The following is a 24,504-nucleotide window of genomic DNA, read 5'->3' on the forward strand; positions in this document are numbered from 1 at the left end:
CAATCTTATCTCCATGCAGAGAGATCACTTTCCAAGGAGCAGGCAAACTATCATTTATGTTATTTGGTCTATTGTTTTTCTGTTTGTGACTTCATATTTCCTTCTTATTGTTACCCAGTTCAGTTCCACTGTCATAATTACATCCTGTTGCTATCTGTTCCAGTCTACAGTTTCTGCCTTGTCCTTCTCATCTTTATGGTACTTTCTTGTTTATGCTAAATCCCTCCTTCAGAATTAGCTTGTCCTTGTCGAGAACAAGCTCTCCTTAATCATGAGTTTCCTCTCATCTTAATCACAGTAAGGCACCTGAAAGAAGCCACACCCGCTGTTGTAGTTCCAAGTTTGCTATGACCAAGGAAGGGAGTTCTCTGCAGAGTATTCTGATGACTACTGTGCAACAAGAGCCATGACTGCCCGACAGCCTGCTTCTTGGAGGACAAAGAATAGCACTTGAAGTCTTGTCTAGGAAAAAGAAGCTGTTCCTCTTAGCTAAAGTACTCATAAGACAAACTGCCTGCTGAGAGAGAGAAGGATCCTACCAAGCCTTCAGAAGGTGTGACTAAGTGGACTGTGAGACTACATCAAATAACCGTGCCCTATAGGCTGTGCTGCTGCATCAAAGAGCTCTGCCTGAGTGGACAGTACTGAAGCATCAAAGAACTGAGCCCGAACAAACTGTGCCACTGCATCAAGAAGAATACATCAGAAAACTTCACAGGAGATGGGTTGTGCAGCTGTGAGCTCTGAACCATGCTGTCCTATCCCTATATCTAACCTGAGGGCAGAAATGGGTCTGTCAACTGCCAGATGCTGACATCATCACTGGATATCAGCACACCTGCAAGGACTCCGGGCACTGTCTACCACTGCTATCAGCTAGGGCCACTGCCTGAACATAGAAAGACATTCCAGTTGGTGCAAATTTAGTGGCCATTTTAATGCAAAATATGCCTTCTGTAAATTACAGCGCACTACCACACCATGTTTTAACATTATACTTGTGGCAGTGTGCTCCAAAATGCACCACCATTTACATACTACACCCTTACCACTTTCCTGCTGAACTGGCATTGCTCATTTCCTACACAAATTATTTGTGAGGCACTCTGATTTTTTCAAAATTCTTACAACTTAAGTGACACATGATGGCAAAATCTTCACTCTGAAGATTGTTCCAGCACCACTGGATGACTGTATGGTCCAATCAAATGTAAATCGCTGCCAAGTCATGGATGGTCTTGTGAAGCATATTAAGCAGTCCTGGCTATTTAGGCCATAGCATACTGCATTCTAGAGCATGTAGTTCCATGTTTTAACATGGTAAGAATGGACTCAATTTTCCCAGTGTCATACATGCCAATAACTCCAATTCAGACAGATTTCTGATTTTTAAAGCCATGTCTGTTACACATGACATACAGTCACTACTATAGAGGTGAGTGAGCCACTGAAAGTTTGGGCCAGGCTCAAGCTTGAAGCCTGGCTGTGGTTCAGCTTGAGGTCATGTTGGAACCTCGAACCCTTAATGAGCACAGCTTTCATACAGCTTTTGCCTGCTACCCTCCCTCTGCCCGTGATGACTATAAATAATGAATGTGGCTCTTTATGATGTAACTGGTGCTCATGCTAAGTGCTCCAATATCTTTGGAACGAGTTTGCGCTACACACACCCTCCAAAAAAATGCACAAAGAGGTAAAAACAAAGCCTTTCTATAAGGAAAGACAAATAGTTACCCTTTAGTGGCAGAATTGTACAAAGTGGAACCAGAATCCTACATAAATCGCAGATTCCCTGCTTAAACTGTGTGATTTTAGGCAAGTATTGTATTTCACAAATACTTTTTTTATTCACTATTGCATATGAAAGTGATTTCAAATATGTGAGTTCAGAATGAAAGTTGTACAAAAACCTACTGCATTCTATTTAATATTCTATAATGTTGCCCTATAATGTACAGGGTAGGGTGACCAGACATCCCGGATTTCCCCAGATAGTCCCGGTTTTTAGAGGATTGCCCTGGCTTCCCAATGTTTTTCAGAATTTTAAATGCCTATTTTGGTTTCTGGGACAAATGCCAACTCATACTGCAAAACAGACTTGAAATGTGTGCTCTGTGCCTCTAAAGTCTTAAATAACTCAATGTCTCCTTTTCTTTCAGGCAGCACAAGAGGAAGGTCAGCAGCATGTTCCCAGCACAAAAGAAACAAAGTGGGAAGGAGGGCAGGGGGTACTGGGTGAAATGTCATGCCATTGCTAATTTTATGTGAATGTAGGCCTGTAAATGTTTGCACTTACAAACCTACACCTACATCTACATCTTGCTCTGTAACATGAGCTGATTTTATACGAGGGACATAACAGAAATATACATTGATCATTCTTGGCCTTTGGTACGACTTCTGTGTTTGACATTTCAGTTTTTTTAAGCCTCAAAATATGGTCATCCTAGTAGAGGGCTTAGATGACAGCTATCTTGCCTCCGTGTTAAAAACAATCACATTTAAAAAGCACTTCTCAGTTCAGCGCTATAATGTGGCGTATTAATGTCAAAGCTTTCACGTGTTAAAGAAATCGTTTTTTGAATGTGGAAGATACTTTATCATATTCTATGTCACGTTTGTTATATCATTTACATAGCAAGCATTTTCACAGTTCAGCTCTGTGCATGGGCTCGGTGAACTGAGCCAGACTCTTGGCTTGGCTTCTCCCTGTTAATTTGTTGGCACACCCACCTGTCCACAAGCAAAAGCTGGTTTACAAACCATGAAAAGACGCTGTATTAGGTCCTTACACACAGTCTCAAAAACGTTCATGCATGTGGATCTCTCCTGGCTTAGGATAGAAACGGTCGGCAACACAAGTTATCATCGAGAACTTTTTCCGTTCCAGCCTCTGTTCCTCTCTCGACCCGCCGCTACCAAACTAACTTTCCTGCTTCGATTCCGGATTTCCAACATGAAGAAGGGAAGGCGGTAACTTTCACACACCCCCATCTCCGCCCACACATCTTTCAGAGGCTTCCATAGCACCACTAGCGGCTGCCCATGACAGGTGCGACTATCTATCTGTCAATCACCGAGGCAACCCCGCCTCCTGGCTGCGGTACAGCGTCCGGTCGCCATAGAGACTGCCACCTGTGTACCCAGGAGTCTTTGCGGCCTTATTTCAACTCACGATCTTATTGGTTGTTTGACCTTCTCTAAGTTGATGGAGGAGGGAATGGAGAACCCACTGAAAAAGAACGTTTGCTGTGTTCCCTGAACGTGCTGAAGTTCGGCAGTTTGATCGTGTAAGTTATTCACCCTTCCAAGGATAGTGATGTGTGCCACAGTACTGTACACCTGTTTGCGGATGCATTCTGCTGACTGACTTCCTGTGGGGAGCGAAATGCGGTAACTGCTTTTATGGCAGTACTTACCTGTAGAAGATGGCATCGGGCCAGACTGCACATAATGCGAAGGTCACGGGACTCATGACAGGGCTCGTTACCTTTGTGGCCTGGGGGGCCGGTAGGCAGCACCATGGGCTTACATATAAGTAGTAGTTTCTTGCTGGAATGGAAGCAGGCTTTATGTTATGAATTATGAGGATGTTTACTAGTGCCTGCGTTGTGCACACGCGCTTTGAGAACCCTGCTTGTATGTGATAAGGTTTTTTTTTACGTGCTAAACTGCGTGCTGTGGAGAGACTGTGATCAATTATCTTTCGTTATAAAATTATCGTAGTTGGCAGCAGGCCTGAACGTAATACGTCGTTGAATCTTCGAACCTCCCTTCCAGCCTTAAAGCATCCGACTGAGTCGAAATTTCCTGTCCAATGTGTTTTTATAAGAAGGCTGTAACTTTTCCAGATTTTAATTAACATTTATTAGTCGCTAAAATATCCACCGTGTGTGTGGGTCTTTATGTATATCCTATTTCTACCGCTGGCATTGAGAGGACACGTCTTGTTTATATTTTTTACGGGTTTGGGTACCCTCTTTTGGGAGTGGCCTGTTAGCTCATTCGTGAGTGACTGTGAAACAAAGTATCACTGTTATCGCACAAACAAATATTAAACATGGGGAATGCACTCGTGAAGGATATGAATTCAGCCTCGCGTGCACCGCTACAAATCTGATATCTCTTTATAAATACTTGTTGAATGCGCTGCATCTATCCTTTATGTTGCAGTTGAACGGTGCACTTATAAAAATTCATATCCATGCATTGGTGCAGCTCTTAATTTAAATGGATCTGTGGTTGTTTATTTTCTTACTTTATATCTGGATTTGCTAATACCGTTTGGATGGGTGTCACTGGGGTGTGTAATTTTACAAAACATCTGTTTATCATTGGGATAAATTCTTCATAAATCTTCTTGTTCTGTTAAAAAAAAAATACACTTGTCTCTGGGATGGAAATTTACTCGTAATAAGGGCGGAAGTAAAATGGTTTTCCAGGATGTGGAAAACGGGTTGTAGGGAAAGTAAATTTGCAAACGCTAGGTAGATTTTCCCAAGAGCAAACGTTCATATGCTGTGAGATTTTGTGGTGTACTATATGGTATGGCTGGGTTGCTCTACTGTGCAATATACTTGAAAATACAGTCTCAGGTCAATTCAGGTACATTTACTCAACCCTGGGTAGCTGTGGTTGCAAGCAGTAATGCTTAGTAAGGGAACAATGTGTAAAGCATTTAACAACGCCAAACAAAAAACTAAGAAAGTCACACAACTCAAAAGATAAAAGACTCCGGGTTTGAAAAATTGATTAGATTTGTATGCATCTTTAGATACCTTGATCATCAAAATCTCCTTGAAGGTTCCGGAGATATGGATTTTCAAAGGAATAAATAACTTTAGCATCAACCGAAAATAAGCATTGGTCAATAAAAACCTTGGAAACTTTTGAAAAGTTAGATCAGCAACTCTGGCCCGAGTTGGGTGACTAAGTCTGGTAGGACAGAGGTCCATGGAACTAGAGAGGATGCTTTGGATAGTTGCATGGCCACCAGAGCGTTTTTAGAGCAAGATCCAAACTTTACAGGATGATGGCCATAGATGGTAATGGAGTGGTCCTGAAGGTGAGGGATGCAGGCTCCAAGATGCTCGGGGATTCTCTGAATGCTGTGCGGTCCATGGGGGTGAAGTCTGGTCAAGTCCCTAGTCCACAGGTGAGTGGGGGGTGGGCGACTCTAGCCACAGAGTTCTGGGTCACATGAAGTTCCCTTTGCAGGGTTCCAAAGGCTGCTGATGCAGACCTTACACTATTCCAACACAGGGCTCATGATGCAAATCTTTGGTGGAGGCTGGTCTCCCTGTGGAGTGACTAATCTAGTCACAACCAACACTCGTTCACACAGGTGCACCTTTTGGCTATCTTCGAATTGTCTTTGGGGGTGCCCGGCATCTGGTATCAGCAAGACTTCTGCCGTGGCTGCCAGATGGGTGACTTGGGTTCCTGCAGCTTTAATGTCCCAAGAGGTGTTCTTGAGAGCCAGCCCACTGACCCTCGGAGTCTCTGCTTCAGTCTAGGGTAGGCAAAGGGTGTCAGATTTTGCCTGAGCAAGGCACGCAGAACAGAGTCCAAACTCCAGTAGCCCAAAGTGCAGCACGTGCAGTCGTTCCGGCATCACAGCCTCTCTTTGTACACTTCAGACTGGTGCAGAGTGGTCTTCCTCTCATCCTCCTTCCAGATCTGGTGAGTACTGAGGGTCAATGTGCCAAGAGTACCATATTTATCCCAGGAAAGTGCCCTGAGGGGACCACATGGTCACCAGCCAGTCGGCTAATGGGTCCCATCCTACCTAGTGACAAAGTTCCTGTGATGTGACACCTGGATATCCCATAATGCCACATTCTTGCCACCATCAAGAAGGCATGACCCTCCCTCAGTCGTGAGGAGCAAGGTAACCCACCAAAGTGGTGTGGCTATATGGGGGCAACATGCCCATGGTGAAACCGCTTTTGGGTTGAGTTTTGCGTCTCGGGCCCTGTCTACATAATGTCTACAAGGATAAAAGGCATCCTGCTTGGGGGATTTAGGCCAGGAAGCCCATCGAAGGTGGCTTCCCCTTTGAAGCACACCACCGGGCTAATTCCCTGTGTGGCCATCCTGGTGGAGGAAGTGGTCTCTCGCTGCTGCGGCACTGCCTGTTCTTGAGCCTGGGAGGTTGTCACACGTCTTCGCAGGCAGTCAGAAAGCTATCTGGGTGTGCGTTACTTTGTGAGGCCACTGTACAGGCATAGCACAGAGTGGTCAGTTTTTTCTAAAAGTGGCCAACTATTATTAGTAACACTAATTCCGACATGAGCATCAGATCGTATTTAATGTCACAATTAATTTGATACCTCACATGACCCAGTTTGGTAGTCCCAGTCAAATGTTAGCCGGGTGGAACCTTGTGTACCCAATGGGGCTACCAGCTTTACCCACAGGAAACCGCATTTGGAAGTGTTGCGGTTGAGACCTATCCAAATACATATGGCTCACTTAACAGTATATATCTCCCTGCATAGGGCTCTCTAGGCTTTCCCTAGGGAAAAGACTGCAAAGGGGCAGGGTGGCTTTGCCATTAGTTTAAATGGCAAAGTTGAACTGACAGCGATAACACTGTCCTTCTTGTCTGCAATGGTAGGCTTTGAGCCATTTTAAGTCTTGTAACACAAAAGGTGGCACAAGCAGTGCTGCAGGCCTAAGTGGCTATCATTTACTAGGGACTAATAAGTAAGTCCGGCCTTGCCAAATGGGTGTATCAAATTTGTATTCAATTAGCCATATACTTTGCATGGGGTCAGAATTCATGCACTGAAATCTGGGTAGCAGGCCTCAATGCACTCTGAGTCGAAAAACCAGCAGCATCAAACTAAAAATATGGGAGTGAACACGCAAAAAGAGGCATTTCATTACAAATACATATTTGCTCTTGCTAAAATGCAGTTCACAAACATTTTGTATGAATGGGGTTGGACGCAGTGGGTGTATTTTTTTTCCCATTTTTCCCCTGGATCCTTCACAAGTTTACACAGGTGGACCGCGCTGAGCTTTGTGGTGAATATGCAGATTGGATGGGAAAAAACTTGGGGAATTTGTTGCCCATGAGGGACCCCTCTATATGTCTTATGGGGTCCGGATACCTGTATCCTGAACCGTTATATGTTATTACACTAAAGTTTTACCTTCCCCAGGCCAATGTGAGAAACAAGATTGAGGCCTCAACTTTCCTTTCAGGTTGCAGCCAGCCAATCAGGGCCTTGCTTTTCCACTGGATCCGGGAATCCTCCTCGAGTGGATCTGAGATATAAATCTATATTTTTTTGAACCCTAAATAACTCAAAAACTACTGAACAGATTTACACCAGATTATAAAAAGCACACTTTCTGAATCAAGATCTAGTTCCCTGCCAAATTTGGTGTAAATCTGTTCAGCCATTTAGGCTGTAGTCATGTTAATTTTTTTAAAAAATCCCATATGCATTGAATGGGGACAAAGTGTTTTGTCCCCCCTACTCCTCCTACTTTTTCTCAGGACCTACTTGACAAATCTCCTGGAAATTCCACACAGCAGCTGAACTGACTGTCATATTAGTATTCAACATTTTGTAAAGATTCATTGAACGGCGCCAAAGTTATTGACAAAACAAAAATTGCTCTGTTTATGGAAAAATCTGGTCCTAATTATAACTACCTACTGGCTATTGCCAGTATGTAATATATGTATGTTTATGTCTGTGTGTGTGTGATTGTCTATCTCACTTAAAAAAAGAAAGGTTACAAGGACATTATATTTAGGTTCTGAATTTACTCACACAAAACCTTAGAAATTAATTAGTTATAGTTATACTTATTTCAAGTAACTATCACTTGTACCCTAAGGTAACTATAACTCCCACCATGCAAAGTTTTTTTATGAATAATTTTACAACAAATGTTACAGTGATAATAAAAATGATGTTATAAAAGGTGTTGTGAGTGCTGTAATATCTGGGGTAATTAACAGTGCAAGGCGAGGGCACTAGTTATAGTTACCTTAGGGTACAAGTTATAGTTACTTGAAATAACTATAACTGATGAATTTTTAAGGTTTTGTACTAGTAAATTCTGAACCAAACTATAATGTCTTTGTAAACTTATTTTTTTCCAGTGAATTTCTACGGTTCTTTTAATGTAAAGTAATTTTCATTACTGGATGTTAATCCATCCACTGATGCACATGGCCGTGCGAGGTGTCAGCTGGCCTATAATCACCCAACCTTGCGCCGTCCAGGCAGTGGGGGTGGCTCAGAGCGTAGCTTGCGGCCACCTGCCAACCACCCAGCCCTGAGAGAGAGAGATTGAGAAATAGACAGCGATTTAGGCTTTGATTAATGATATACTTAATGAGATATTTTCAGACAAATTGAAAGGAAAAATGTCCTCTGCATTACATTTGTTTGGAGCTCCGGGGAGGTGGTAGTCCCTGGGGCTGCGTGGGAGGCCATGCTCCCCCCCCCCCACATTCGTTATAAATAAGCTCCTGGGAGGTGACTTCTTTATTTCAAAATGCCCCTGGCCCACTCGGGGGCTTCTTAAAAACAATTGTGGAAGCCTGCACTATATATTATTTATTTATTTATATATATATATATATACACACACACATACGCATGTGACAATATGTACAACTTCATATATGTTAAATTCAATGTGAGTGACAGCATTCCTCTTTTTCTCAAGGTGTCACATAGGCACACAAAGTAGTTTTATTTTAATGCCAGGGACAAATATGGCAATGTGGGCTTTTTGTTTCAAGTCATGTTTTGTGGTATAATGGTAGCTCCCACAAAAATACATTTTTACAGAAACTATGTTCAAACAAAATGAGCATTGACAAATTGTAACGGTTGCAATTAACGCAAAACCTTTTGTCTTTCCAATGTTTTTGTTTTTTTTCATATTTCTCATAATCTTGCCAAAGCTGGTTTTACACTAATTTTATGTTTGGAACTGCTAGCCCATATCAAACACATTTTAGTAAATGATGCCTCAAAGAAATAAAACCTAGAATTGTTTTTAGCAAAATCTTTTTCTTCTAATTTTTTGTGTAAGTTTTTTTTTTTTTTTTTTTTTTTTTTTTTTAAAGCAAAGATTCATCACAGTACTGCTTTCAGGCTTCTGCGATTATTCACATAGAATCAGAGAGCATTCTGGGAGCATTAGAGGTGACCTCACATTATTAAACTTCGTACTGTAACCGCTGTCAGTGGTACAAGCCGACCTCATAGTATTTCTTTGGAGCACACATCCTATTAATAAAGACCTTTCATTTATGAACCATAACTACAAGTTTGAACAGCATGAACATATCGATACTACTAATATTACATTAACTGCAAACAGTTCACAGATCGATAATGTGGTACCATGAACTGGCAGCTAAAGTGTTGCATAGGGTTGGGCATACTTGTCCAAAGGACATAAACGTGATGTCCTTGATCCCAAACGACAAGTCTTAGGCATCAACTCCATACCCCAGGGGTGTGCCTCAGACAGCTACATCACACCACCTGATATCCTTTGCAACACCGTTAAGTTTCATCCTTATCCACTGTGGGTATAGCTGGTGGCTCCACTTGTGGGTTCTTTAGGCTTCAGGGAGAGTAGACTAAAACCTGATGATGGTCTCCTGTCTCATCCATTGGGCTGCTCTTTAAAACAGAGGAACTGACTGAAAGTGACGTATGTTGATGCACCAACTCATTTAACAGGAGAGTTAATTACAAGCAAAGACAGATCCCTATGCTTGAATAATCAGCCAAGACCATTACTAAAAATGTACACAACTAGTCTTCTTCCGGCTCTCAGTTATAGATTTATTTGTCAAATCAATCAATACAGAAAGTAAAAAGTTAGAATTGTATGCCAAATTCTTTAATAAATGGAATAAGGCAATGTGCCTTTAAGAAATCAGCTAGCCACAGCACGTTCGCAGGAATCTAATTAAAATTAACAAGCCCAAATAAAACAAGCATTTGCAATGCAATGGGTCTCGCGTTTGCTCCAGCTATTAGCCTTGTAAATTCCTAACTGGACTGTTTTTGCCACATAAGTTGAAAATGTAAAGTAAAACAGTTGACAGCAAGCCGATTCAAACCGCCATGGCCACCATGAGCATGAGCGTAAAGGAGAGAGAGACAAAAGGAAAAAGAAGTGCACTTGCAGTCAAACGTATCCGCAAATGCGCAATTATCCATGTAACAGGGTGGATGGCCAAGGTGGTAACACAACTGCCCCGAGGAGTGACAAACATAGAGCATTTACCAATGATAACAAAGGATTTTGAAAGGCAAGCCCATGAAAGAGTGATAGTGATGGGCGTGGTTAAAAGCCCACAGATAGATTACAACAGGCCAGAGCGCTTGCGCTCTTGACCTAAAAAAGTAAAACATGTCTGCTGGTATGCCACAATGTGCTCAGACTCGTGCATTGCAACCCATGCACAGATATGAAGTGATTGGAATTTGTAAAGCTCTTGATTGCCCAGAGGCATCCTTCATGTGATCAGAGCAATACTGTAATTAAAAGTATTGAAAATGGCTGCTGTGTGCTCACGAATATGCAGGCATCATGACATGTACACAATGCATAAATCGTGACCCACGAGCAACCATTTCCACTTTTCTTCATTTCACCGTTCCACCATAGCTGACAGCCATTTGCAAAAGGTAAAATAAAATGCACAGGCAATGCCACTGTGGTGACACTAGCCAGTTTTCTTTGAGATTTATCTTGTTTGCCAATAATTGTCTTCCAAGTGCATCTTTGATATAAAAAAGACTGTGTACAAAGGACACCAGTTTAATCAAAATCCTTCACCAACATTAAAAAATGGAGCTCATTTCTCTTCCAACGTGGAATTACCATCACTCTCTTAACAGTGTTCAATAATTTGTCTTCAATTATCAGATGCATTTCAATTCTTATGAATCCAGTGACAGTTACTTGCCTCATCAAAATTATTCAGTGCTTAATTTGTAAAAATAGAAGTGCCAGGGCCCTCGTCAGGAGGTTACTGCAGTTTGCATCATCCCTTACTCCTGCCAGCGGTGCCAATAAGAGCACCAACACAATGTCTAACCACCACACACCTAAGAGTGTGAAAATTCAGACTATTCCAGGCTGCCCAGAGCTTTGATTATAGCTTGGGCAGCTGGTATTAGTTATTTTTAATATATAGAATTATTCAAACAGCCTTTTTGTGTTCATTCTAAAATAAGACAGCCACCATGTGGGGACTGTCATTAGTGCTGGCGCCGATAATTAAGTGCCTTTGCCGAGCACTGGAGCCACCAGCTCAAACGAATCACTGAAATTGCACTGCCTGAAGTCAATCAGCAGACGCAGTACATTTCACCACTGGACGTTCGGGATGAAAATCCAAGGGAGAATGAGGACTTGCTGGGGGAATTGGACCCGGAGTTGTTGATTTCCTTGGCAATACCTCATTTATTATGGAAACCTTATGGTTCCAATTGTAATCCCCATTAAGTCTGCCACCTGGCGAAAATGGTAAACTCAGTATTGGTAAAACAATTGGGACACACAAGGAAGAAATATGGGGACATAGAACTGAGGCCCATTGTATTCTGGCTTGAGGTCAATACAAAGTTATGGTAAAATGATGGGAACTCTGGGCAAAAAGTTGTTAATGAATGTGATCCACCAGTATTAAAATAGACATATGTTAGTTTCAATTAATAAATTATACTTGATAATCAGGTGGTAATATTAACCTAGACACTTATACTGCCAGACAAATTAGCTAATCAGTCAGGAAAGTCAGAAACCTACATTCGTTATAAGCAGCAAAACTTAACAATGTAAAAGCCAGGCACCATGTGAAGAGGCTACTGTCACACTTGACATAAGTATTGGGCACACCATGTATTACTCATTCTGCAATAATAATAACGTGTTTTAACTCTTGATAGCTAAAATATGTCCTATCCAAGTGCTGTGTATAACGTGTTATTACTACACAAGGTACTGAAACTAAAGTTACTGGCCTTAGAAGCATGAAATGAAAATTTGGCCCTGGCATTATTTGAACTCATGCCCTACAACGCCACACTGGATGGCAGGAGTGAGTTATCAACTACCTGCCTCAACCTGTAGTTTATATTTTAAATTAAAAACCTTCTTTATGGTGACTAGCAAATGTCTGCAATGTGAAGCAATAGAATCCTCAATGGGGACATCTGTCAAGGTTTATAGTGAAAGAAACCCAAATAACTGGCACACACGTATACACAAAAAGGGTCTGGACCCCTAAAGCACGGTTCTGAGTCAGGTGGAGCAATATTTCTGTGAGAAGGACCACGCCACCTGACTGGTCCTAGTTATGAGTGACCTGGATCAAAGTGAAAAGATAGATATTGGAAGGCCAGAAATAATGCTTTCCGTGCGTATCTTCTCACACAAATCATTATTTTGAGTTTTTTGTTCAGGGAATGGAAACAAGCAGCGTTCAATGCTCCCATGTGCCTTAGGAGGAAATCGAGCAAGGGCCGGACTGCGCTTGTTCAGCAGCTCTTGGCCAACCTGCACATGATTTTACCAGCCATATTCTCCAATTAGTAAAACCAGTCTCAATGTCTGTGCACCTGGAAAGTCTGGTCCTTCCCCCCCCATGCAAGAATTCAGTAATCTTTACTTATTTGTTTAGTTAAATAAGCTCTGAAACTTCGTGATTTGGGTGTACCACCTACACTGCTAATGTATTTCAAATTGCTTCCACCACAACATTACGCATAAATACTTCTAAATTGGTAAGGAATCACAAAATAAAATAAGCATGCTCTTCTGATCGATGATACTTGATAGACTGTTACAAGCAGTTGAGGTATGGAGAGTCAACGCTATAATTGCACTATACTAAATATATTTAATACCCAAATAAGTTGAATTATCAACGGAAAATGAATTTTCACTTTCCAGTGCTCCGGCGTTGGACCGGGCGGATATAGACACACAAATAGTGTAAAAAAAAAAAAATGAGGTAAAGCTATTAGCATTGTAAACTGCTAACCGAAATTTTCTTGCCACATAAACTGAAAATGAAAAGTAAAACAGTTTCACATAAGGGAGCTGATTTAAAGCACCAGGCCATGAGCGTGAAGGTGACTAATCAGAACAAAAAGACGGGTCCGGTTTCGCCTTCGCATGGTAATAAAAAAATAAATAAATGTGTGTGATCGTGCTGTGTAAAACCTGAAACTCGCGAAGGAGCGCTAGGATAAATAATATCATTAAAATGGTAGTCATGAAAAGCGCTCGAATACTGCCCAGCACCCTGCCTATGAAATAAAGAGAAAAAGTAGTCCAGAAACCAATCGGAAAACATGGAGCCTCCTATGTTTTCAGTAGTTTACCGGTGCTCTCGAGTAGGGCTAAACACCGGAAAAGGTATGACATAAGCATGCCTTTCACAAATGAAATCAGGCAAATTTGAAAAGGCAAGCCCATGAACCAACGAAAGTGATGGGCGTGACACGGAGTAGTTAAAAGCCCATAGACAGATTACAACAGGGACAGAACGCTTGCGCGATCGACCGTAAAAAGGACCACACAGCATCTAGCCCTCTAGCACACTAGCAGAATACGTGAGATGATGACTCCTGAAAGACCACATGCTTTATAATGTTTCAGACTATGAAAGCACACAATTTCATAGCTTAACTGTATGGAAAAAGGCAAAACTAAAATGCTACCAATAATAATGTTTATTTCCAAAACACCTATTTACAAACAATTTTCATTGGACATATATGTGAAAAATGCAGGTTAATGCTGTTCTGCACTATACACCTAGTAACAGTGGTTTCAGTCATAACCTTGTAATGTTCCAAAATGCATTCATCCCTTCAGCCGAGGAGGCAAGGCAATAATGTTACTTTACACTTACAGAGACGTATACCATTCCTGTAGCTGAATTTTGACAATTTTGTAAGAAGCAAATTAAAAACAATTCTTGTGTACAACATTTAAACATGCACTTTTTATAGCTCAACTTTGTACTACCTAGTTATGTCATGTAACCAAACTTTTATGTTAAGCATTATTTTTCTAATTAAAACTCATTTTCTACATGAACATTCTCTGTTTGACATAAATATACTGACCTATTGTTCAATTAATGTAAAAGTGTAAGCAGTCCCTCATTTGAAGGTGCCATATTTTACCAACCCAAAAAACTTAAAGTAATTTTAAGAAATATAATTTGGTGATTTTTTTTTTTTTTTTCTTTCTTTCTTTCTTTCTTTCTTTTTTTTTAAATAGTGCTCATTCGTCATAGTATGTCCTCTTGAAGCTGGGGTATGGATTGATTTATGAGTATTACAAAAACATTGGTGGCAAATAACCACAATTTCAGATTTTTCTTGAACAAAGGTTTGTTTTCAATGTCCTGAAGTAACTGTGAATGAACATTCTGCCAATTTACGCAAAAGTATCAGAATAGGTTTCTCCTTCCTGCACTTTGCAACATTTGAATTTCACGAGAAGCAGTACTTCACATAATCCTCCAAGCTTTACTTGGTAAATAGCCTGCTTGCTTTTACCAGGTGAAGCTCTGTTTTCCCTCATGGTGGCGTGGTCGGAACCTCCCTCGTGGACCTCTAGAATCCCCTTGGGTATCCTGGTGCTCCCGCCTTGTGACTTACACTGTCTCCTAACTGTAGTTATTGGTACTGTAGTTACTGCCAGGGGAAACTCAAGGATGCCCGTGGAAGCACACTGGGGATTTTTAGTGTGGCATGGTATGGAGGCAATGTGCACAGCAGATGGGACCCCAATGAGAACATCCCAGGGGTTACAGAGTCAGCGTCCTGGTGGTGCCTTGTTTGCCTGTTGTGCCACTTATTCTTCCTTTGGCTTTTGACTGTTCTCTATTGATGGGTCTCTACTGCTGTGCCTAGCACTGTTTATGATGGGCTATGCAGTGGAGCAGAGAGGTAGTTCGCAGAGCCGGGATGGTGATGTGGAAAAGCCTCTTTGTGAGTCCGATATGCGACGTTTGTGCAGTGGATTGCTCTCTTTGCCCTGGAGGTCGCTTCTCCTGGTTCAGCAAGAGACTGGAGGAGCCTGGTCTCTTGAGTTGACTGCATTCGATGAAGGAAGTAATATGGAAGTAATATGCTGCTTCTCATCACTTAAACAACCATATCGCTCACCTGTAGTCTAGTTATTCTGCTATAGAAATTTATGAAGCAGACGAGGCATGCTAATTTGATGGGGAAAAATGTCAGCCTGCCAATAAAAGCTGATTGTTCAGTTTTGCTCTTCTGCTTCTACAATAGGCCTTTCCAAGCTCTAGCCTCTCCTCAGATCTTGTTTTGGCCCTTTACATTCCCCTCACCAACAATGTAACGCCAAAAATATTTAAACGTTTCATCATAATATGGGCCATATTTCAGCCTAGAACTTTCTGCTGCTTGGACTGTACTTCGCTGGACCACCTGTATGGGTTTCACCTTTTTGTGACAGTATGGATGAAAAGTGAGCCTGTCGAGGACTGGCAGTGGGCGTTTCCTGACGAGCAAAGACGCAGACTAGATATCTGGATGCCCACTTCAAACTGTTTTTGGCCTTCATTTGCCAACGTTTTGAGAAACATGCCTTTCTAGCTTGACTCTCCAAGTATAATTCTGTATAAATGTATTCATGTATGATGCGTTCGTTTAAGTTGATGTATCTGTGCAAACAGTTGTCATGCAATGAAACCTAGCTAACTGTTCTTTTATAAACTGCTTGTATGCATTAGTAATTATTATTAGGAAAAACACTCAGATAACCTATTAGGCTCTTGTTCGCGTTATGTAAAATCACAAATGAATAACGTAAGAAACGAGGCTTGACAGGCCATGCATAAAGTCTTGAATCACATTTTCTCAATATTTATTAACCAGCTCAGATTTGCTATATCCTATGTGGCTCATAGAGCGGTCTTCATGATATCACAGTCTTTGAGCTCTGTTGTCGAGTCAACAGATAAGGGGAAAACCGGGATACAAGCTACATCTGTAGTTTACCTAGATAGCACTAAGGCATTCACAGTTCTAATGCTCTGTGTGTTGGTTAGTTATAGAAATACCTGTTTTTACAATATAGTGCTCAGATTGGAAAATCTTTTGCGGACCTGGCAACCCTCTTTAGGATTACAGAAAGTTTGTGTAAAAATGATGCCGAAATCTTTCACCAGTGCTGCCACTGTTGACAGTTAGCCCAGTAATGGAGGGCAGAATGATGGCTTACACTTTACTGAAAGTTCTAGCAGGATCACTGATTTTGATGTTCCAGTATCAATATATTTATGTCAAGGAAAGACTAATTGTAACCAACTCATCATTAAGTTGGATGCAGGAATGTAGAATTCCTATAGCTGGACGCTCAGGACATAATGTTTGGGGTCAAGGGCAACACGTTTTCATGTTAATTTTGTCCTTTGGACAAATGGGCCCAACCCCCTGCAGCACAAACCCTTTGGCTGCAAGTTTACAGAGAGGGGAACTGTCTTTAGCTGAGGTAATATGTGTGTCCATAAGTTAATGCTGTTCAAACTTGTATTTATGATTAATTAATGAAAAGCTTTCATGTTGGGGTGAGCAGTGTAAATTAATGGTTTAATGTCACACTGCACTACTGACAGTGGTTCCAGTAAAAGAAAAAAAGTGTACACACGTTTGAAATGTTTAACAATATGAGGATAATTGTAGTGCTCCCAGAATGCTCTCTGATTAGATGCAAATATTTGGAGAAGCTTGTAAGCAAATGTGATGATTCTTTGCTTTCAAAATAAAATTTTCAGAAAAAGAATGCAAGTAGGAAAAAAATATGCTACTATGAAAGTTTAGGTGCTATTTCTTTAAAGCATCATGTTAGTAAAATGTGTTGATGCATGTTGGTATTTCCAAAAAGTATTACTAATGGCAAAAATCGAAAAAAGTTTTTTTGGTCTCAAAAAGCAGACATTGCCACCAGTGGCATAACAAAGGCCTGCATCCTCTGCGGTGCAAGGGGACCCCTCTGGGCCCCTGTTAGCACCATACCTGCGTAAGTGAGTCTGGAGGGGGGCCTACCATGTCATTTGCAGAGGATCCCCCTTCAATTTCGTTACGCCACTGATTGCCACAGTAGTTCCAGGGAGTGAACAAAACTACTTTGTGTGCCAACATGTTCCTTGTTGAAGAGCAGAATGGGACCATTCACTGTAAAGCCAGCTGATAGATAGAGAAATAGAATTTTTTAAAACAAAATGTCTTGGTTAACGCCAGACCTAATTAGGGACCCAATTCCTAAAGAAAGTCACAAAAGCACACTTATGGTAAATGTCATTGAAGTAGTTGCTTTCATGAATTCTCTGTAAGATACCGAAGTAGACCAGGAAATCTTATTCCTAGAAAATATTTGTGAACTGTATTTTAGCAGGAGCAAATATTCATGTGTAGATTTGCTGATGCGAAAATCTATTGAGCGCTTACAAGTTCCCTTTCCCTCCAACCACTTTTGTTCTCAACCTTGGAAGAACTTCTACTTTGCCCTTGTCAGGAGTAAATTTCCAAACTTTCTCAGTAAGGGAAAAGATTAGAGAAGAGCTGGTGAAATTTCTCAAAACATGCAAGTTAGTAGGTTTGCAGACTCAGACATTCCTGCCCCAGAACTAATGCTTATTGCTTCCTCCAGGCCCAGTATGTAGATCTGCGGAAAGGTGGCAAAATAAGGAAATTGCTATAGTAGGGATTGAAATTGCAAAGTATCCAAGCCCTACTATAGTTTTAGCCCTGGCATTATCAGAACTCTTTTATAATGAGATTGCTGCCATAATTTGTCACAGCACTACATGGCACCAAAAGGACAAGTAGAGTTTTTTACAGGACAATTAGATTTAAGAAGCAACCTTCCCCATGGACAAGTAGATATTTTAATAAATTCCACACTCCTGTGGATGAGTACACGCAGCATAGATGCAGTTTGTTTCTCCTTTAACCATATGTTGCTGGCATCATTATAACACTTCTGAATTAAGTGCATAAAAGGACAAATGTAATAAGAAAAACTGCAGAGGTGGAAAGAACAAACTGGAAGGAGCAGTGTACTAGATGGTTGCCTAGGAATGAATGAGTGGATGAATGAACTTCATTTGGAAATGACACAGCAACCTTGAAATGTTTCATTGCACTAGAGGTAGAGATTGTCAATATCTGGTAGAGATTTCTAGCCACAAAGTCTTCACCTGAATTATTGGGAGCAGTACCCCTGCATGCTAGTAGGTAGTTTTGTTCAGCTCAACATGTTGTTGTCTGCACTAGAATTGATGTGCACAGTGCCTATATAGGCTAAACCCCAGTGCACTGACCACAATTATTTTCTTTCCACGCCAGTCAGCATATATTCAGAAAAGAGATACCCCCAGTCACTTTTGACTGATATTTTTTCGACTTCTTGTGGAAGATTTTTTGACACATTGGTGGTCATTACGCTTTTGACAGTCACCTGACCGCCAGGCCTGTGGTGAAGGCCGCCATATTACGACTTCTGTGGTTTGGCCGAAGCCAAACTGCCGAAATGCCCCCATACCACCAGGGCAGTAGGACCGCCGGGCCGGAGCTGCAATACAGTAATCGGTATTACCACTCTGTAGACCGCCAGCATTTTCGTGGCAGTCGCACCGACACAAAAACACTGGCGGTCATGCACCCGGCGACAAGAATCTCCATTCCTGTCGCCGGCAGACAACACCACACACCTACATACACGCACCCCCACACAGTTACATACACGCACCCCCACACACTTGCACCCAAACACTCACTCAGATATACCCATTCACTCGAATGCAAGCACTCAGACATACAACCCCTTCATTTCCCGCATTCACACATACACACAGACACCCTGCATTCAAACAAACATACACGCAGTCAGACCCCCCCCGCATTCATACACACATGCAGGCACCACTCACATTCACACAACACCCCTCCTCCTACTCCCCCACCCACCACCCCCTTTCGGGAGATCAACTTACGTTTTCCTGCGAGGTGATCATCCTGAAGGTGATAGGTCCTGGCGTTTTCCAGCACCGCACCACTGACAGGGCTCCGCCACGCCTTATCACATATCATGATACGGAGGGCAGAGTCTTGTTTGCGTGGCTGTGCTGGTGGTGGAACCTCCTCTCGGCCAGACCGACGGGATCAGATTTCCACCCATAAATGTACAGAAATCCTTACATAAGTCAAAATATGGTGGTCTTCGGACTGCCATCACTGGCGTTCTGTTGGTGGCAGCAGCTTTGGCGGTCTTGGAAAAAGACCACTGAAGTCTTGATCACCATTGTCTCCCGGTGTGGCAGGAATGTCTGTGCAGATGGCTGGATTTATACCCTGTGGTGTCTGTCACCGGCAAATGTCAGTGACAGACCCACACCTCATCTGTCTCTGGTGCCTTGAGCATGGCCAAGACACCAAGACCTGTGTTGTTTGTTGTGCCATAACCCCAAGGCCCTGAGGTGGGCTCCCATAAACTCCTTGCTGCTCAACCTTGGGTAGAGAAGAGGGAGCCTTGTTTGCTTTGTTGATGAGGAGGGCAGCCTATTTCCTGGACTTTCAGCTGCCCTCTTTGGCTATCAAGACAAATATTTTGATGCAGGTGCTTCAGCTGGGAGTCACCTCTTCTGAACCGCTTCTCCCATTTAATGAAGCCCTCACAAACGACCTGATTGGGGCCTAGTCCAAGCCCTGCACATGGACTCCTGTGATAGGACAATTGCGCATGGACCTCACCCCAATAAATCCCAGCTTTATTACCCATGATTCCACCCTGGAGAGCCTGTTGTTCCAAACCTCCACTTCCAGAGTAAAACATGGTGCAGTGTCTAAACTCCACCGACAGGGAATCTGAAAGGTTGCAAACCTTGAGAAAGAAGATGTTTTCTTCCACCTGCTTGGCCCTGCGATCAGTGAACATTGCATGCCTTTTGGGCCGATACTCTCATTTGCTCTGGGAATTGGTTGTGAGGTGCTGCCTATGGTCTCGGAGGAGGCTTGAGCCATACTCTTCCAAGCAGTTGCTAACAGAAGGAACAATGCTAAATTCTCCATACACTGTGGGATGGGTATGACTGACTCACTCGGCAAAGTGGTTTCATCATCAGTGGCCTTCAGGCGCCACATCTGGTTGGGAACCACTAGATTTTATGGGGGATATTCAGGCCTCACTTATGCCCTTTGAAACCTCCCAACTCTTCTGAGGCAAGGCGGATCCAGTGCTTCAAGGACAGTAGAGCTACGGCCAGGTCCTTGGTCCTTTCCATGACCCACCCCTCAAACGCCAGTCTGCCTTTCACTCCTTTTGTGGCCACGTAAGTAGCTTTCAGCTGTCTCTACCCGCCCAGCCAACATGGGCACAAGCTTCCCAGCCACTGCATGGGCGAGTATGCGGTACCTCGTGGGACAGACAGCCAGAGGTCAGGTTAGTCCACTCCCCCGGCACCCACAGCCTCTAAGCCTCTTTAGTTTGGCCTCTGACAATCATGAGCACCAAGTCGGAGCCAGGAAATGCCATCACTGGCACCGCTGGAAGTTAATAACATTTGACTGCTGGGTTCACCATATTGTCTGAAGAGGCAACTCCTTGCCCTCTATTACCCATTATCTTTCGCCACCAACTTGTGACAGGCTGATGGAGGACCATATCACTCTGCTCCACCAGGAATTGTCTGCTCTCTTGGCCAAGGGGACCGTAGAGAGGGTGCTGGCATCAGAAGTATGTTGTGGTTGCTCATCCTGCTACATTCTGGTGCACAAGAAGGACTTAGGCCTTTAACCTATCCTAGACCTATGCTGCCTCCATTTCTTCCTGAAAAAGGAGACATTTTAAATGCTAGTGTTCCTTTAGGTCCTGCCTACCCTGGACCTGGGAAACTGGATGGTAGAATTGGGTTAGCAGGGAACTAACCCCTCTCCCTTCCCCTGCCAGATCAGATTGTAGTGACAGATGGCACTGCTGGGCTTGTGCGGCCATCTGGGAGAGGTGGAGATCAGATGTCCATGGTTTCTGGTGGAATGCCGACTTCACATCAAACTGTTGGAGCTCTGAGCTATTTGACTGATATTGAAAGCCTTTCTACCCTTATTCAAGGGAAGGCTAGTACAGGTGTTCATGGATAACACCACTGCCATGTGATACCTCAACAAACAGAGCAGGGTGCGGTTGTGGAACCTTTGTCAAGAGACCCTAAGTTTGTGAACATGGCTAGAACTTTGAGCATTTCCTTGGTGGTCCGACACCTGGTGTGATCTTTGAACACTAGAACGAACAATCTCAGCTGACGATGTGTAGCAGATCACAAATGGTGTCTCCATCTGGAGTTGGTGCAAGGTCTCTTTTACCAGTTGGGAAAGCCTTGGCTAGATCTGTTTGTCACTGCAGAGAAGAGGCAATGTCAGCAATTCTGTGTGCTGTAGTTCCCAAGGTGGCTCTCATTTGGATACGCTTTTCTTCTTAGCGGAGCTTCAGGTTTCCTGAACGCCTTTCTACCCATACCACTCCTGGTTAGAGTTTTCAAGAAGATCAGAAACGACCAGGCCCAAGTCATCCGTGTGGCTCTGGACTGGGCTCAGAGAGTCTGGTATTCCAAGCTATTGAGCATGGCCATCAGTCCTCTTATCAGGCTGCCCCTTCAGGAGGATCTTCTGTCGCAGCTGCAGGAGAAGGTTCTCCACCGAACCTGTCAAAGCTCTGCCTTCATTCATGGAGATTGAGTGGTGACAGTTGATAGCTTTCAACCTTTCGCCCGAAGTCTGTAATGTTATCTTGGCAGCTTGATATCCCTCCACCAAGACTGTATACGCTGGATGTTGGGGCACAGCCAAACAAGTTGACCCTTTATCTGCACCCCTTTCCCTAGATCTTTTCTTTACCCAATCACTTGCCCAGCAGTGCTCTGGATTGGGCACTTTAAAGGATTATGTGTCTGCCATCTCTGCATTTCTGAAACTGCCAGAACAGCCTTCCCTCTTCAAGTCCTCTTATAGTTCCTTAAAGTTCTGCAACACTTATTTCCTCCAGCTCCCTTTGTTATGCTTCAGTGGAACCAGAACTTGGTACTTTTTATTTTTAATGTGTGCTCCCTTTGAGCCTCTTCATACCTTCTTACTATTAAGACAGTGTTTCTGATGGCAATGACATCTGCCTGGGGGTCAGTGAATTACAGGTGCTGTTATCTCAGCCTCCAAACTTCTCTTTCCCAGACAGACTAGTCCTTCAAACCTGAGCATCCTTCTTGCTGACGGTAGTCGCTCTGTTCCACATAGGCCAGTCCATCAACTTGTGTACTTTTTATACTCCACCTCACCCTTTTATGCAGGAGGAGAGACTCCACCGCCTGGACCCAAAAAGAGCGTTGTCGTTCTACCTTGACTGCACAAACTGTTCTGGTGGACAATTGTCCCTTTGTGGGATATGTCGGAGTCAAAAAAGGAAAGCTGTGTAGAAACTAATCATCTCTGGATGGATCGTACTCTGCATTAAGACCTGCTAAGCTTTGGCCAGAAAAGAACCTCCAGAAGATTTGCGGGCTCATTCCATCAGAGCCAAGGATACGACCACTGCGTTAGCATGTGGAGCCAGGCAGCAACGTGGGCTTCAGTGCATATGTTCACCAAACACTACTACCTGGACAGTCTGGTTTGTCGGAATGAGCACTTTGCCCTTTCAGTCCTGCAGGACTTCCTAGTCTAAGTCAAGTATGCAGACCCACCTCTGGAGAGGTATTGCTTTGGTATCTATTCTAAGGGAAGGAATCTGCAACTAGAAGTCTCTATCAGATAAACAAGTTCCTTACCTTTGGTAACGCCTTATCTGGTAGAGAATCTATCTAGCCCCAGATTCCTTAATGACCCATCCATCCTTCCCCCTATGCAAACGGAATTATAGGTACAGGGCTGCTCCCTAATCAGAGCCCTAAGTTCAACACATCAGTGGTCAGTGTTCTTTGTGGCTCTGAGTTGGTAGCTTGGAAAGTCATGAAAATAAACTGACATCAGCAGGCTGGAGTGGCTCCTATGTAGGCAGTAGGCATCTCACGTTTGTCGCCGATGACACCTCACAAAGCCGAACGACACCACCTACTGGCACGTAGGGGTTCTACTCACAAAACTATTTCTAGATCCTGTCTGACGTGTGGATAATTCTAAGGTTAGGAATCTACGGCCAGATAGTGTCTCTACCAGATAAGGCATTACTGAAGACAAGTAGCGTGTTCTTCATTGTCTAAAATGATGCAATTCATTTAGTGCCAGATAAGATTCTCTGGTTTCTGGCAACTGCTGGATTAGTATGACATAATCCACTGTGTTGAATGCAATTTAGAGGTCAGATAGTTTGTGCTGCTGTAGCCCCATGGTCTAATTGTGTTCTTATGTCCTTCCAATGTGGAGGGTAGTGCCAGTTCAATGCTGGAACAATGCAAAACCTTGCATGGAGTTAATCTAGTCCACTACTGAATTTGACCTAAGCCTGAATCTAGGCCACCAGTGCCCTTTCCAGGAGTGTTGCTTTTAAGATCAAGTTGCAGATTGGCCTCTAAACTACTTGGATAGCAATCCCAAGTAGTGTATTTTTTTACCAGAAAAAAACTAGTGTAGCTCTTTTCAGGCAGTGTTGGGACTCTCTGTGCTTAAAGGAATAGGTACTGATAAGTAAACAAGTGATCAGAATAATGTAGGTGGAGAAGAATTTACCACCTATCCTGAGCACTTACAACATAGGCACCATTTATTTGAGAGTGTGAGGAGGCAGGGTCAGGATTCCATCAAGGAGAAGGGATTGGGAGGTGGTAGGTCCAGTCTAGTCATGGTGGTGTTAATGATATCTCTTCTGATACAAAATATTGTTGTAGAGAATTAAATGACCAGGTAAGATTGAACTCTGTGATGGTTTTCCCTGAGGACTCACTGAAATGATGGAAGGCTATTCATTCATCACAAAGAATCTCTTGAGGAAGAGGGGCTTCTAAAAGACTAACAGTGTAGCATAGTTTGTTTTGTGTCAGTCCATGCTTGCAACTGAAAGGCAAGTTCAGTTTATAGTGCTGGTTAGAGCCTTCCCTCTGTTTTGTTTCCAGTTGATGCTTTAAATCTTCTGCCCAAAGAAAGTTAAGGTGTAACTTGGTGGGTGATTATCTTTGAAACCCAAGCGGTAATCTGGAGAATTTCCTTTTAGGTGTATTGTGGTGGTCCGGAAGTCACTGAGGATTTTGTCCTCACAGGTCAGAATTATGAACACAGGCAACTGGTACTGGTGGGAATGTCTGTATGTCTTCATTGCAGTTGTATATTAGATCAGATATGGTTATTTGTGTGTGTGCTTGGGCTCTGCAGATGTTGCTATAATTTAATATGTAATTATTTATTTTTGTAGTTTTATGTGCTTTGCAATAGCAGAAAATCACAAATGCAATTTTCTTCTGTAGGTTGCAGATAC

General features: G+C 42.8%; 1 protein-coding gene across 1 annotated transcript in view; it reads left to right on the forward strand.

The window, feature by feature from the left end:
- The first annotated feature begins 3,028 nt into the window (after positions 1 to 3,028).
- The window catches only part of CFAP20DC (CFAP20 domain containing), a 1,731,599-nt gene continuing 1,710,123 nt past the window's right edge, over positions 3,029 to 24,504 (forward strand). Inside the window, exon 1 of the mRNA XM_069206541.1 lies at positions 3,029 to 3,290. The gene's annotated coding sequence lies outside the window, so the exon portion shown is untranslated. The remainder of the gene's footprint in view (positions 3,291 to 24,504) is intronic.

This window comes from Pleurodeles waltl, chromosome 9, assembly GCF_031143425.1.
Source record: "Pleurodeles waltl isolate 20211129_DDA chromosome 9, aPleWal1.hap1.20221129, whole genome shotgun sequence".
Taxonomy (NCBI): domain Eukaryota; kingdom Metazoa; phylum Chordata; class Amphibia; order Caudata; family Salamandridae; genus Pleurodeles; species Pleurodeles waltl.